The sequence below is a fragment of the Puma concolor genome, chromosome C1 (genome assembly GCF_028749965.1).
Source record: "Puma concolor isolate L17-30 chromosome C1, mPumCon1.1.hap2, whole genome shotgun sequence".
Taxonomy (NCBI): domain Eukaryota; kingdom Metazoa; phylum Chordata; class Mammalia; order Carnivora; family Felidae; genus Puma; species Puma concolor.
The window spans coordinates 68856658-68873707 of NC_141674.1; the positions used below are offsets into that span (position 1 = coordinate 68856658).

At 38.1% G+C, this 17050-nt stretch overlaps 1 protein-coding gene across 2 annotated transcripts in view; it reads left to right on the forward strand.

Annotated features, from left to right (window-relative positions):
- ADGRL2 (adhesion G protein-coupled receptor L2) overlaps window positions 1-17050 on the forward strand; it is a 631707-nt gene that overhangs the window by 351406 nt on the left and 263251 nt on the right. Inside the window, exon 1 of one of the 2 annotated variants that reach the window (XM_086717376.1) lies at window positions 206-356. The exons of the other annotated variant lie outside the window; for it this stretch is intronic. The gene's annotated coding sequence lies outside the window, so the exon portion shown is untranslated. Of the gene's footprint in view, window positions 1-205; window positions 357-17050 lie in introns of those variants that run through there. 2 annotated transcript variants of the gene reach the window in all.

Genomic DNA, 17050 nt, shown 5'->3' on the forward strand with positions numbered 1-17050 from the left:
GTCGAACCCAGTGCGTGGGTAACTCATGAAGTCACTGGGTACCTGAGCGAAATTTTGAAAGCAATGGAGGTTATGAGGGTTTAGGGACAGGTGGAACTGGCTACATGATCACAGCCACGCCCACCTCTTAAACTGCACTTGGCAACGAAATTCATGCCAATATGACACCTGTCTGCGTAGGAAATTCATGACGAGACAGAAGGGCAGGCTTCGGATCACAATAATAGTGACTGTGATCTCCCCAGAAGCCTCTCCGGGAAAAACTCAATACTCCTTCCTCACTTGTACGCCAACTGGAATTTGAAGGGAGCTTGCTAACTGAGGTTCTGTGTGGACCCAGAAGTACAACTGATAAGGTAAGGGCAATTATCTCTTGGTTTGATCACTAGAGATTGATTATAAAGGGTTTCCCTGCTCCATCTTCCCGTTCAAATGTAGATTACTGGGGCAATCTTCTTGGCAGTGTATTTCAGGGTCTTGAACTTGAGAGATAGAACTGTTTGGTGCCTGCTCTAAAAAAGAGACATCCAGCCCCTGCTATAGTTAACTGTGCAGTTTCTGGCTAATGGGATACAGAGAAATGAGGACGATGGTGAGCAGTGGTTGGTTGAGTGTTAAGGAGTGATTTCAGAGGAATGTGTCAAAGCAGCTCATCTCCCGGGGCCCTACATGACAATGCTTTTTAGTAGCCACCTGTATTCAGAGATTTAAATTTATGAAAAGAGAATCATAATGATATCTTAATTGCTCTAAGGATGTCTTTTCAAGGGAATTGTCACAGATACAGTTCCTTCAGAGGAACTGAGAAACCAGAGGGTGACGGTTTTATTACGGAAGAGCTGAGGAAAGCCTCTGCCCTAGAAGTTAACGTTTATGGATCTCTTTGGCAAATAATAGTCTCCATTGCAATACTGCTGTGTTTGATGAGGATTCAAAAAGTCTTAATCAAATCTAGCAGTCATTCCTGCTTCTTTCTCTTCTAATCTTCCTGATCCTGAATTATGAGATCCTTATCTATTAAAATAAAACACCATTTGTTAAAGCCTTTTCAAAATTAAGACAAAAACCATCAAAACTAATTGTGTGCTAGTATCAAACAAACACATTTTTTAAGTTTGATGAATTGTTTGTAAGCACTAATCAAGTGGGTGGAGTCATAAAAGAGGGAGGGAACCAACTGAAACAATATATGTAATTTGTTTGCATTATTATTTGAGATAATTACAAAGCAAGCGTTCAAAAGCTGTTCTTTATCTTTATACCAGAAGGGAGAAAAATAGGGAGGAGAGGAAAAGCACAAGAACACCCAGCCATTGTCAGCTGCAATCTAAAATATTGCCGGATTCACAGTTGTCGAACATTAGCATTACTAAGAATGCCAGGGACAGAAGTGTCACGTTGAATGTAGAGTGATGACTTCATAGGAAGGCAGAGCTGAGGATATGACCAGTTTGCAGTTACAGAGAAATCAGCTTTAATTAATTTGAGTGCCAGCTCTGTGTATAATTACACAGCATGAGAGTTTGCATGCAAATGCGGAAATGCTGATTGTTCAAATACTTGCACTTGCTCATTAATACGTTGGGACTAAGCAGGGCTGGCAAGCAGACAGGGTAGAGCGCACACAGTGCCTGCAGGCTAATTTGTATTATACTGTAGTTAGCAAACAGATTTCAGATGTTTCTCCTTTCTTTAAATAATAAGCACAAAAATATGTGTGTCATTTTCATCTGTGACATACCTTGTTTTCTTCTTGATTAAAATAAAATGTTTGGGGTTTTTTAAAAAAACTGCCGGTACACTGAACATTGCTATAATGTCGATTCGTAACTATTATACCCGTTACAGGTTCTATTTCACATTTATGTAATTATCCAAAATGGACATTTTTCATAATTGGTGAAGCTATACTCAGAAAAGGTAAATTTATAATTAAATCCCAGAAGGAATAAAACAATGGTCACAGTAGAATTATCTACTTGTCTGCTAGTATCTACTATCTTCTGGCCAGCTTCAGCTAGGGCTACGGGCTTCAGGTCAAGGACTGCTTTCTTTAGGAAAGCAGCTAACCCTAAAATGGACTGAGGTGAGATTTTTCCAATCTGACCACTGAATCTTTTAGCAGAGATCAATTTCAACCAAATTCCCAACTTCCCTGACAATGCCTCAGGGAAAAATCCTCTTAAATCACAACCTCAGGAATATGTGATACTTTCTTTAAAAAAATAGTATAAGAGGGGCGCCTGGGTGGCTCAGTCAGTTAAACGTTCGACTTTGGCTTAGGTCATGATCTTGCGGTTCGTGGGTTCGAGCCCCGTATCGGGCTCTGTGCTGATGGCCTAGAGCCTAGATCCTGCTTCAGATTCTGTGTCTGCCTCTCTTTTTGCCCCTCCCCCTCTCACGTTCTGTACCTTTCTCTCTCAAAAATGAATAAACGTTAAAAAAATAAAAAGAAAATAGTGTAAGAAAATAAGGAATTTGCCAAAGTTCCATAAAACCTAGTACTACTACGGATGCTACCTATTTCCTTGGCAATATTTCATGCCTTTCAATTCTACAAATATTTATGGAGCACCTCTTTCTGTCAGACATCATGAAGCAGAGGATATACAACAGTAAGCAAGATAGACAAGCAAGATAGTCCCGGCATTTGCCATCTCTCTTCTCTCAGGAGTTGTACAAAGGAACCTAACTCAGTTTCCCTGGGAAATATATGCTATTAGCAGTTATTACCTTGGAGAAGCCCACATTGCTGAAACCTGAGTCAATGGCTTTCCATAAACACAGTTCTCATGGCCTTTCTGGGAGACTAACTCCCTCTGTGACTTTTCTTTGACCCTATTGTGTAAGATAAAGGGAGCTGCCTCTGCCCCCAGGGCTGAATGGACACTGTGAAGACTATGCCAAACAGTCTATCAGGCAAGTCCCAAAGTCTATCTGTATAACAATAGATTGAAGAGGAAGGCTGTCAATATCCTTTCTGAAAGTCTACATCTGTGAGAATAGTCATTTTTCAAAGAAGAAAGTTGGACACAGCGCATGAATGGATATAGGACAATTCATGCCATTTCATCTGGCCAAAAGTAAGCAGTCAAATCAGTATATGACATGCTGGGGAACACAGACTAGAGTGTTCATCAGTATGACCCTTCCTCCCTTCCTAAAAAGTCTGTTCAAATACCCCACTGCCAAAGACTTCCTACAGCTATGTATGATGAAAAAAGGTGAGAGTAAAAATATTCACACACAAGACTGGGACCCCCACTTCACTTTCAGCGAGGTCATAAACCTCTCATCTTACATATAAAAAATACGCAAGGAAGAAAGGAAGGAGAAAATCCAGTAGCGCAAGAATCCAAGGGTATCTCCATGATGTATCCATGGTAATTTGGAAACAGCAGTTTTTACGGACTATGAATTCCAAATACCCTGAGCTCAAACACCTTTTCCTCAAAACTCCATCATGATCAGATGCCCACAATCAGAAAGCAAAAATCAGATACCCACAATCAGAAAGGAAAAAAATAATAAGCCAAAAATAAACTTCCAAAATATGTATGCATTCAGAAAATTCTATCTGCTGGCACCAAAATATTAAATGTACAGTAAAACCTTGGTTTGCAAGCATAAGTAGTTCCAGAAACATGCTTATCATCCAAAGCACTCATATATCAAAGCGAATTTTAAGAACAATTGGCTCAGTTGTGATCATGTGATGTTTAGCATCATGTACTACTCATATTGCAAGACATCACTCATTTATCAAGTTAAAATTTGTTAGAAATGTTTGCTTATCTTGTAGAACACTTGTAGAACAAGTTACTCGCAATCCAAGATTTTACTGTGTATGTATTTGGGATGTGGATATATTGATATCTTTACCAAGGAGAGCAAAAGAAAACAAATCTTAGAGGATGTTGTCTTCAGAAAATGACTTCTAGTGTGGGGTTGTGATAACATATGAAAAGACCTATATTCATGGGCAATGTAAGTAATTTATGGGGTAGGAAGGAAGGAGAATAAATGTGTAGAGAAGAAAAAAGATTTACTATGGAAATGAAAGGTGTTCAGGAAATATGAGGAAGCTCTAGCTTGTAACACTCATCAAGAAAGCTTGCGACCTAGTACAGAAAGCACAACGCACCAGCGTGATTCAGAATGGTCTACTGTGCTGATTATTGCACAGTGAGAACCATAGATAGGCTTCCAGCAGCTAATGATTCAGCAATGGTTAGATCAACAAGAACTGTTTCCACAGATTCATAGGTGCAGAATATGTACTTCAAGGGCATGAGAAGAATGAAGGTGATAATAACTAGAATTAGAGTATGTGTGGAATTTTTATTCAAAAAGTGAAAAGAAAGAAGTAAGGCAAGAACATTTCTTTAGGAAGTGGAGATTTGACCATACTTGCTGGGGGAAAAAAGAGCTGGTGGAACAGGAAACATTGAAAGTACAAGGGGAGGGGCGCCTGGGTGGCGCAGTCGGTTAAGCGTCCGACTTCAGCCAGGTCACGATCTCACGGTCCGTGAGTTCGAGCCCCGCGTCGGGCTCTGGGCTGATGGCTTGGAGCCTGGAGCCTGTTTCCGATTCTGTGTCTCCCTCTCTCTCTGCCCCTCCCCCGTTCATGCTCTGTCTCTGTCTGTCCCATAAATAAATAAAAACGTTGGAAAAAAAAAAAAAAAGAAAGTACAAGGGGAAATGTGTCCTTAATGGGGCAGGAACTGGGCAGAGTCCAGGTTCTTATGCTACCTATAGAGATTTAAAAAACAAAACAAAACAAAACAAAACAAAACAAAACAAAGCAAAAAAAATCTCACTCCAAGAAAAAGAGGAAAAGAAGATGGTGACCGATGGTGGAGGTGAAGGAGATTGGGAGACTATGTGCCAGATGCCTCTGATCTAGTGAAGACATTAGTGAGATCATCCCCTAAGAAGGCATAGGAAAGGATGGACGTGACAATGACTTTACTTTCTTACTGGAAAAAAAAAAAAAAAAAAAAAGGTAGAGCAAAATAATTGACAATGAAATTAGGTGAGGAAACGAAAGACAATGGAGACATGGGAATGGGTCATTGTAAAAGCTTCACGTTAACTCACCCCAAGGTAAAGTGAGTAATGGGACTGGACTTGTGATTAGTCTATAAGTTTACATTCTCCAATATCAGTACACTTACAATGGCTGTTTACAGTGTAGCACTCTTGTATTCCACAATGAGAGGGGAACTTTGGGCAAGATACCTGCACATAAAGTAGGGGAGACAATTTATGTGCAAAAGAGCTTAGTCTTTGGGGAGAAACATACCATCTCTCTGGGGCTTCCCTTTCCCTCTGCTCTCCTGCATCCTTGCTGGTGACAGTCAATGAATTTATTTAACAGAGGAGAAAAAAAAATCTGTATGGGGCTGCCTAGGTCTCCCTTTATCATAGCACTTTTTACCTACATAACCCACATTCCTGTTGGCTCACCCTCCTGGGTTCAGGCACTAAAATTAGGGCAGCGACTTCTAAAAACCTATGTTTAATACAGTACTCGTGTATCACGTGGCAAAGAGAGAGAGGGCCCCAATGGTCTAGCTCTCTGCTTGATGGTCTGGAATTACCATTAACATTTCAGGGCAAGTGCCTTCTTAGGCTCAGCTGGCTGTTCCAGTTTTCCTGCCAGAAGACAGAAGCACAGCGCATCAGTCATTGAGCAGCTGCCAATGGACACAGGGCATCCCCTGGGAGTGGCAGGCCTGGGTGTGGGATAACAGGGGCACGGAGCATTCTGAGATTCCTGGAGAGATTGCTGGTTGTGGTATGTGGATGTCTGGGCCCCCAAGGACCAGGTAGCACTCAGGAGGCAAAGGAACAATACAAACATTGTCTCAGAACACTTCCAGCCAGCCACTAGCCGCTTGTCTCAATTTCCTTTCTGTCTGGGCCTCTTTCCCTGCCTTCTGTTATCCTCTTGCCAAGCTTTCCCAGACCCCAAATCTAAGGGTCTTGTTGACCAGGGAAAAGAGTTTGTAGCGTGTAACAAAGAGGGAATGTTGAAGGTTTTTAAATAAAATAATGATACTAAACCCAACCCTCCAATCAAAGACTTTTTCAGGGTCTACTTTCTGTCAGTCACTGCAATGTATGTAGGAGATTTAAAGACAGACATAACAGGCCCTTTACGTATGGAGCTCACTATCAAATGAGAAGACAAACCTGTTTGACTAGAATACTTAATGATATAGAGGCACCAACAAGGGAGAGATTTCTTCTGCAGGAAAAGAAAAATATTAGCAAAGCAAATGACTGAAGCAATTGCACTTAGATAAGGAAATGTATATTAACAGGAAAAAAAACCCCTCTGTTTCAAGGAGATTTTTCTGGCAGCAACATACAAAGTGGTTTGGATGCAGAAGAGTCTAAAGATCATTTATGAGGCTATCAGAGTAATCTATAGGATGGATGAAAAAGAAGGTAGAAATGGCAACAATATCTCAGAGGAAGTATTGACAGGGTTTTACAAATTATCGTGGAAATGAACAGGAAAGTGGTCATACTTGACTTTGAGATTTCAAATATTGGTGATGACATTTAAAAAAAGGAAACATGAGGGGCGTCTAGGTGGCTCAGTTGGTTCTTGGTTTTGGCTCAGGTCATGATTCCACGGTTCGTGAGTTCAAGCCCTGCATGGGGTTCTTTGCTGACAGTGTGCAGTCTGCTTGGGATTCTCTCTCTCCCTCTCTCTCTACCCCTCCCCTGCTCATGCACACACTCTCTCAATCTCTCTCTCACTTTCAAAATAAATAAATAAAAACTTAAAAAAAAAGGAGATATGAGGAGGATACGGAAATGTGAGAGGGAAGATACTAAATTCACTTTGGATGTAATGAATTTTTAAGGTGCCAGAACCTATCTTTGTAGAGAAGAGAGGTGTACAGATGGACACATGTGTCCAGCACTCTGAGGATATGACAGAGCTATGGGGGGAGGGGAGGGTCACCCTCAGTCAAGGCCCAACTGGTAGATAAGATTGTCAGGAAGGAGAGAGAAGCGGGCTGAGAAACAAACTTTTAGATCACGTATATGAAAGCCTGAAGAGGGAGACAAAAGTTTCAGCCACACAGTTGGGGGGAAAAAAACAACTAGGAATGTCCATTGAGAAAGGGTGGAAAGTTTCCGAAAGAAGGGAATGGTCAGGTGAAAAGGAGGAGATACAGACGAGGAAGATGAAATACGAGAAATCTGGATGTCACAATGAGTTAGTCATTGATGACCAATAGGAGAGAGGTTTCAGTGAAACTATGGGAAGAGAAATCCTATTGCTAAGTGATAATTTCTTACCGAACATCTTCAGCGTATCTGAATATTGAAACTAAAGCAAATCATTAAGCTTTCTAGGAGTTTGTTCTTTTTTTTTTTTTTTTTTTAATTTTTTTTTCAACATTTATTTATTTTTGGGACAGAGAGAGACAGAGCATGAACGGGGGAGGGGCAGAGACAGAGGGAGACACAGAATCGGAAACAGGCTCCAGGCTCTGAGCCATCAGCCCAGAGCCTGACGCGGGGCTCGAACTCACGGACCGCGAGATCGTGACCTGGCCGAAGTCGGACGCTCAACCGACTGCGCCACCCAGGCGCCCCTCTAGGAGTTTGTTCTTAAATGAGAGGAAGAAGAGATAAGCATAAGAGCTACCTCAAAGAGCCAGGCAAGTGACACCAGTTCAACTTGGTTGACTGCACCATTTTACCCAACCAGAGGCCTTTAGTAATTCTGGTTTCTCTCAAGCTCTTACTTCCTGTTGTCAGGTGAAGGTGGGTGGCAGTTAATGGGGAAAAGCTGATGATGTTCAAAGATGACTAAGGCTGTAAAAGACAATCAGGCTTTTCCTATAATTCATGCTTAGGAATTAAAAGAATCCACCACCACCACCCCCTACCTGTGTGTGTGTGTGTGTGTGTGTGTGTGTGTGTGTGTGTGTGTGTGTGTGTACACACACACACACACACACAAGAAAGTCATCTCTACTCCACCAACCTGTCCTTGGTTTATTTTATCTTTTTGAGCACAGTTTACCCTCATAGATGTGTGTGCTTATCTTTTGTGGCAAGACCATTTGAAAGGACCTTGATAACATCCCTTTCATTTAAAGGTGTGTTCTTCAGGTACTAGTGATTTCTAAAGGCTACAGAATTCTCAGAATAGTTTGGTTCTCCAAGTAGCAAATTCAGTGGTTAAGTCTCCCTGTCTTATTATGTTTAGTTTAAGAAATACACTGAACTAGCAGCGCCTGGATGTCTCAGTCAGTTAAGCCTCTGACTTTAGCTCAGGTCATGATCTCCCAGTTCGTGAGTTTGAGCCCTGCGTCGGGCTCTGTGCTGACAGCTCAGAGCCTGGAGCCTGCTTTGGATTCTGTGTCTCCCTTTCTCTCTGCCCCTCCCCTACTCACGCCCTGTCTCTCTCCCTCTCAAAAATGAATAAACGTTAAGAGAAAGAAAGAAAGAAAGAAAGAAAGAAAGAAAGAAAGAAAGAAAGAAAGAAAGAAAGAAAGAGAGAAAGAGAGAAAGAGAGAGAAAGAAAGAAAGAAAGAAAGAAAGAAAGAAAGAAAGAAAGAGAAAGAAAGAAAGAGAAAGAAAGAAAGAAAGAAAAAGAAAGAAAGAAAGAAAAAGAAAGAAAGAAAGAAAGAAAGAAAGAAAGAAAGAAAGAAAGAAAGAAAGAAAGAAAGAAAAGAGGTTAAACTAGGCACACCTGGATGGCTCAGTCAGTGAAACATCTGACTTTGATTCAGGTCATGATCTCCCATTTCTTGAGTTTGAGTCCTGCGAGGAGCTCTGTGCCAACAGCTCAGAGCCTGGAGCCTGCTTCAGATTCTGTGTCTCCCTCTTTCTCTGCCCCTCTCCCATTCAGGCTCTCTCTCTCAAAAATAATAAACATTAAAAAGAAGAAGAGGAAGAAGAAGAAAAAGAAGAAGAAGAAGAAGAAGAAGAAGAAGAAGAAGAAGAAGAAGAAGAAGAAGAAGAAGAAATAGGCTAAACTAGAAAATCCTAAGTGAATGTACATCTTTCCTTGGCTTTTACTTCCATGCACTGCACAAAGCAAACTGGTAACAAATAGTGCCATATTCTCTGTGAGTAGAAAATTATTTCTTGCCCTATTCAAACACTTTTTTTTTATGAGACACCCACAAATCCTCTCAACTATAGACCGGTGCCTGTTTAAGTGTGCAGCTGAGGTGTGGTGCCTAGATTGTTAGAAGAGAATATAATCATGTGTTTACCAAAAAGGCCATCTCTGCGTTACCAAAGAGTTACATATGGGAAATATGAATTATTTGTGTGCAGTATTATCATAGTATTCCACTGCACAAAGTTGTGTTCTTTTCAAAATACAAGTAGCTATGTGATGTGTCTAGGCTTTTTCTATATTTATTTTTAGTTGCAGGAAGATCTCCATCTCATATAATTCCAAGGATTTTTCTTCATCGATATATGTATGTATATATACACACACACACATATGCGCACATGTGCACGTACACACACACACACACACACATACACACACACACACACACTCTGTCAAGCACTCAGGGAGGCACCTTCATAAAGTTGCCCTGCATGGTTGTTGGTTTATCTGCCAAGGAAATTCATTACTAAGAGAATGCCTTGCTTTATATGCTTACTAAATTTTTAAAAAATGTTTTTCATTATATTTATGCAAACGTACCTTGGCTAGCTCATAATTTACCAAATGCGAGCATTTGTCAGGGTTATTTCCAATCACTCAGAAAAATGTGCCTTTGTGTATTTTGATTATTTAAAGCAATTTTGTTTCCATTATGCGTATGTGTGGCCAAAACAGCATGACTGTCTTGACTGAGGAAGTGGGAATACTCTTAATTTTCATACGTGCATCTTTGATTGTTTACCCAATGTACGGATAGTGACGTGGGTATAAATGTTTTCTGCACACATTTATTTTCCTTGGCACTTCAGAAGGGAAGGGTAATGCAAAGGAAAATTACATATGCCATTGTTTGCATTAAAATATATAAAATCAATTGTAAGCTGAGGATATGCTTAATATTTTGAAGCATAAAAATTAGGGTACACTCTGTATACAGAAATCTCTGTCTTGTGATCACATCTTATTTATACATTAGCTATAAACATCTGGAATTTTTTCCCTTTGGGCTTGTGCAAACTTTATACCAAACTGAAGTTCTCAGGGATCAAACAGTGTCATTCAAATTTGCTTACATTGCTTTGAAGCAAATCAGCTTATTTGCTCATTAGATGACAAAATAATAGTATTTCCCAATGAGACAGGAGAGGGAAATAGATCCAATTCAAGGCAAGGCATTAAGGACCACTATTCTGATTACTGTGTCACTATATAACTGTAGAATCAAGTCTTATTCAGTTTTTCTGGGATATTATATTTCACTAAATTTCAAATGCTGTCAGTAGTAAGACACACCAATATTTTATAGTCTACAAAGAAAATTTAAAACTCTGCCAATGAAACTGTGATATCTCATTGATTGAACAGCCTTGTCCCAATTTCAGAAATGTTAAGACAAGGGGGGAAATGCATCTCATAATGGGTAAAATAGTATATATGGAATAATTACAGAGCTTTAGATCTTGGATATAGTCTATTTACTACATCAGCACAACTCAAAGGCGTTCCTTTCCTGGCAAGAGAAGATTTATTATCACCTTCATTCAATGGAACTAAAAATATATACTGTCTTTTCCAAACTGTTTCTACTCTTCCTCATTCATAGAGTTATCAAGACGATATTCTCTCTTTTAAGAGAGTTGACTGTGTCTTTTTTTCACTTTATTGCGGTATAATTGTAAGCTATTTAAAGTGGACGATGTAATGATTTAATACATGTCTACGTTGTGAAAAGATTTCTCTCATTGAGTTAATTAACGTATCCATCCCCTCACAAATATATTTTTTCTTTTTTTTCTTTTCCTATGTTTTCTTTTTTCTTTTCTGTATTTCTTTTCTTTTCTTTTCTTTCTTTCTTTCTTTCTTTCTTTCTTTCTTTCTTTCTTTCTTTCTTTCTTTCTTTCTTTCTTTTCTTTCTTTCTTTCTTTCTTTCTTTCTTTCTTTCTTTTGTTTCTTTCTTTCTTTCTTTCTTTCTTTCTTTCTTTCTTTCTTTGAGAACAGAGTTGACTTCGACTTGAAGGAGGCAAAATAGTAATACAAAAAAAAAAAAAAAAGAAAAAAAACACTTAGGGTTTAGAATTTTTGAGAAAGTTCTGACTTGATTCATGTTTCTGTGAGACTTCAGTCTGTAAATTAATCTAGTTGAGACTGTGTCCTCACTCACTTTGTCCCTTCAGGTTTCTGCTTTCCTGCCCATCAAAACTCCCCCTCCAGATCATTCTAGGACTAACAGGCACTCAAGCATTTATTACAGGAAACTGGAGAAGAGGTGGATACTAAATATTCCTTAAAGCACAATGATAAAGCAATATAAAAAACAGTCAACCAAAACATGTTAAAACCTTCAAAAGGTGTTAAGACTAGTCTATCTCAAACACATTTGTTGTAAAATATGCAAATTGATGATGAAACAAGTAAATTCTTTGATTTGATTGTCAAATAATAAACTTTAAGAAAAATAAACTATTTTGCTGTCCCTCTTATCACCACCAATATCTCATCTAGATCCAGGCAAATAGTATTTTCCCAGCAGATGTTTCTTGAGTGATTTAATTAAATGATAAATTATTACCAAAGAGTCTTTTTCTTTACCTCAGTTTTGGAGATAGGCATTATGAGGCAAGAAACAATGGTAGACAAAAAAATAATAATAATAATAATAAATTGCATTTGAATTTGTTCCTTACATATTGCATAGCTACTATTTTTTATTATAGTGTAAGATTTTTCTGACATTATATACAATATTCAGTTACTTTATCAACCATCCATCCATTACATAAACATGTATGAACCACCTAGTGAATAATGGGCATTTTGGATAGAAAGATGAATGGTGTTACCCTCTCTAGCGGTGATTCTTACATTTTTTGGTCTCAGCACCTTTTCCATTCTCAAAAATTATTGAAGATCACAAAAGATTTTTTTATGAGTTATAGCTCTCAATATTTATCACATTAGAATTAATAGGGAAACAAATTAATATTCAGTTATAAATAGCAGTAATAAACTCACTGCATATAACACATAAAACATAAACATAAAAACACAGTTTTATGAAAAGTAACTCTATTTTTGAAAACAAAAACGTCCTCTGAAAATTGACATTATTGGGGCGCCTGGGTGGCTCAGTCGGTTTAGCGTCTGACTTCAGCTCAGGTCACGATCTCGCGGTCTGTGAGTTCGAGCCCCGCATGGGGCTCTGTGCTAACAGCTCAGAGCCTGGAGCCTGCTTCCGATTCTGTGTCTCCCTCTCTCTCTGACCCTCCCCCGTTCATGCTCTGTCTCTCTCTGTTTCAAAAATAAATAAACTTAAAAAAAAAACATTGACATTATTTACATTTTTTTGCAAAATTTTTAATATCTGTGTTAAAAGAGAACAGCCAATTTCTCACATCTATTTGTATTTCAATCTATTGCAATGTATTGTTTTGTTTGAAGTATATGAAAAAAATCAGCCTTACACAGATATTAATTGAAACGAAGACGAATATTTTAATAACCTTTTCAGATAAATGCGATATTCTTCTTTGATACTAAACTAAACATTAAAAAAAATAGTTCATTAAAGGTTAGTTGCAAAGTGGAATCTGAAACCAAATCAAAGAACATTTTAAAATCTGTTGTGTTAAAGTACATTAGTTTGCCTTACATTTTTAAAAGTAATCTCTATGCCCAATGGGGGGCTTGAACTCACAACCTCAAGATCAAGAGTCACATGCTTCTCCAACTGAGCTAGCCAGGCACCCCTGGTTTATCTCACCCTATGAATAGCTCTTTCCCCCATGCATTACTTGCATGATTTTATAACATGATGGAAAATACTGTTTTACTGAATTATGCAGATTTCCCAAAAGTCGACATATGTCATAAAACTTATTTTTCTAATTGCCACTGTTAATATTACCACCAAGCTTATCAGAAAAGTCTTTAAGCATTGGGAAGTTGTCAGGCACACAGTGGCAGATACAAATTATTCTTTAGATTATAATTTCTGCTGGAATGTTTGAATTTTGTCATTGGCAATAAATACCATTGGTTGTTTCCTTGAATTGACTTGCTTGCTTTCATTCATCTTTTTTTTTTTTAATTTTTTTTTTCAACGTTTTTATTTATTTTTGGGACAGAGAGAGACAGAGCATGAACGGGGGAGGGGCAGAGAGAGAGGGAGACACAGAATCGGAAACAGGCTCCAGGCTCCGAGCCATCAGCCCAGAGCCGGACGCGGGGCTCGAACTCATGGACCAAGAGATGGTGACCTGGCTGAAGTCGGACGCTTAACCGACTGCGCCACCCAGGCGCCCCTTTCATTTATCTTTTGAAACATATCTGTGAAGTACCCGACTCTGAATAACCATGGTTTGTCTGTCAGTTGCTTTTTAAAGTAAAAACCATGAAAAGAGAAGCTATTTCAGCTTGCAACCCAAACATTTATCTCACAAGTACTTGACAATCATCATCCTTCAGTTACAGTAGGAGTGCTTTTTATATACATCCCATTTTGTCACACAGAATATTAAAGATGTGTATTCAGGAATCTGGGCTTATAAAGTGAATATTAATTTTCATTGTTTTTTAAAGGGCATCCTTCACTGAAATTGGTATGTTATTTTTTGTTTGTTCTTTGTTTAGTGTTGTTTTGCTTTTGTGTCATGCAAGTGGTAGGTGATTAAGAATATAATGACTATGATACTACAACTTGATGAACAAACTGTACAGCAGCTAGTCTGGTACCACTTGCCTTAATTCAGAGTATTAGTTTTACACACCAATGCTTTTCTGTCATCAGTGCAAATGTCAATAGAGTGAAAAAGACAAGTAATGTCTTAGTATTATTTTGAAAATAGGTTTGACTTTGCAACCCCCCCTAAAAGGGTCTCTGGGACCTTGAGGAGTCTGCTGATTTTACTTGGAGAACTGTTACTCTAGAGATTGAAAGGTTAAGGGAGCAGATAGGTAAATGAACACGAATTTTCTGCGGTTTGTAATAAGTACAATGATAGAGGAAAGCACAGGTCTTTGAGGAGCATTTCCCAAAAGAGATTATGTCTGACTGGAATCTTGAAGGACATCTAAGTGTCAGCCAGGTAAAGAATGGAGTCTTTGGCTGACTGAATCCTGTGCCTCACAATATTATTTCTGTTTTCATTTTACTAATGCGCTTTGTAAAGTCTAAAGAGGTCTCAACCATATGGTTCCTATATGGCAACTGGATTCCAAAAAACATGCATGCCTAGTCAAGTAAGGTCATTAATAAGCCATTACCACTCAAGGTTGAGTTACTAAGGGAATTTGGAAGAGAGAACCTGGATAGTTGCATGAGACTCCGTGTTGGATTGCATAGACATTTTTATGTGGTAAGCCAGATGTCATCTATTTTATGTGCTTTTGGGTTTTGTGACCCAACAGAAATAAATTCCAACTGGTCCTCATCAGTGTGACCTGGCTAGATATCACTAACCATTTTTCACTAACAAAAAAAGAATGTAAAATAACTGACATAGATTGAATTCCTAATATGTGAGTTAGTGGGCTTACAGACATGATCACATTTAAATATCAAACAACTTGATAGATATTTATAGTATCCCCATTTTTAAGACCAAGAAACTGAGGTTCAGAGAAATTAAGTAGTATGCCAAGGGCCACAAGGTGCATAAAATGCAGAACTGGTTTCTAAGCCAGCTGTACCCAACAAGGGAATCTCTGTTCTTTCTCAAACTGGTGCACAGGTAATGTGGAAGCAGGCAGGAGTGTATCAGGAGGAAGATAAGCCTCAGAACACACAAATTTGCCTTGGTAGAAAATTATTAAAACATTTTAAAATGCAAAACAGAAACAGATATGTAATGAAACAGAATGGAAACCGCTTGAATTATTAAGAATCAGATGGAGGCTTCTAAGACATTTTCTCTCAGGAGGGGAGAATCAGGGATTGTCTCCAAAGTCAGAGTTCATACTCCTCTGCCTTGAGGATACTTTTCAGATGCACTCTGAGAAATTCATTCTTATATCAAACGAAGCAATGTGTTTTCCCTAATAACTGACCAAATGCTGCCCAGGCTGCGTTCAACACACTTGCAGTCTAAAGTGCTAGGAAAGAGCTCATAATTCCTGGTTGTTATGGGTACAAGGCAAAATTCTAACCATCTTCCACAGATGTGACATGAGTACTAGAAAAGATGATGTTAGGAGAGAAGCAATTAACTCTAATATTTACAAACAGTCACTAATGGCAGATGATAATGATGATCATGAGAACGAGTGTGACGAAAACTGTATTTGGTGTATCTACCATGTGCCAAGCAGTATGCATAAATCCATCATCTTAAGTTAAATGCACAACAATCTTATAAGGTGATCTTATTATCCCCATTTGTGTATGTACCCAGACATAATACTGTTGCATTCACGTTATCCCAACAAGTCTATGAGCTATTATTACCCATATGCTGCTGACGACAAAATTGGTCTCAGAGCAGATAAGTAATTGCCCGAGTATACACAATAAGTAAATGATGGAAATAAGCACAGACCCCTGTGGGCTTGTCTCAAAAGCCTCAGAACTTTTCATGCCATGCTGCCTTGATATTAGGTAGGGGTAACAATATAATTTTTATCTAAATTTGGATGCCTTTGAGAAGAAAAGGGATGCTATTAATAATTGTGCCAGAGCAAGAGACATCAATGGGGATTGCCCAGATGGGGGATAAATGGTTACCTTATTATTGGGCAAACATAGGGGCTATATAGTATCAAACTTCTTAAAAATAAATGCATTTGGATATTCCTTTGTTTTAAAATATTTACTAATCATTCTACCTTAAGCAAATTTTTATAGCTTAGGGGAAAACACTTTTGTGTATGCTTGATATCTGAGAAATAATTTTGACCTAGCAATTTAAAAAATGACAGGAGAGTAAAAAATATGCGTAATATTTGATACATTTTTATACACAACGAAACAGAAGTCAGGCATAAAACTCTAAAGGGGATAAAGAAGATTTAGAAAGCTCTAATTCAGTATTAGTAGTTAATGAATGTGGCACTTGCTGTGTTCTGAAATGTTATAACTTACTGATTAAGGGGAGAAAATTCTGGGAAGGATGTTGCATACTTGAATATTTTCCTATTTCAGAAATAATCCTGTAACAATAACTTGAGATGGTTTTATGTAATTGTGGCAGGTAGCTACTCCACCTTGATCCAAATACAGGTTTGGGCATGTTTTTGTTTTTTGTTTTTTCTTTTATAGTTGCTTCTACTCCGATGTATCATAGGTGCAAGTCTTAATTTCTTTCTAGTAAAAGAAGAATAGCTTATAATTTCTTTTGTTTCTTTTCCTTTGATCCAAGAGTTCTCTCCTCCCAGTTTTTAACCTGCTTTGTTCAGTCTCTTTTTTTCTGCTCTCATTTTTTTTCCTCCTCAGTACATTTACATAAAGTTAAGTGACTTAAGCTGTTTATAATATTATTTTTGGATTTTACTGCTTCTTGCTTTGGCTGTTCCTGATCATATCCAGATTTATTTTCTAGAAGAAGCTAATTTAGTAAAACCTTTTTTTTTTTTTTTTGTAAAATAAGTACTATAAACTTTCAACCAAACAGGCCACTCAAAAGCACAGATTCATCCAAAAGCAGTTTTTCTTTTTTCTTTTTTTAATTCTGAAGAGACATGCATATATTCTTGAGTGATACAATATGTACCAGCTTTGAACAAACATTTATCAAGACATTAGCTCTTAAAAAAGAGAAAGGGCAACAACTCGAATACTATCTTTTACCACTGAGAGATTTTGCTCTGTGTGTGTGTGTGTGTGTGTGTGTGTGTGTGTGTGTCTTGTAAATTTTTGTGTTTAGAGTAGCCTTTCAATCTTTTTAAATCATC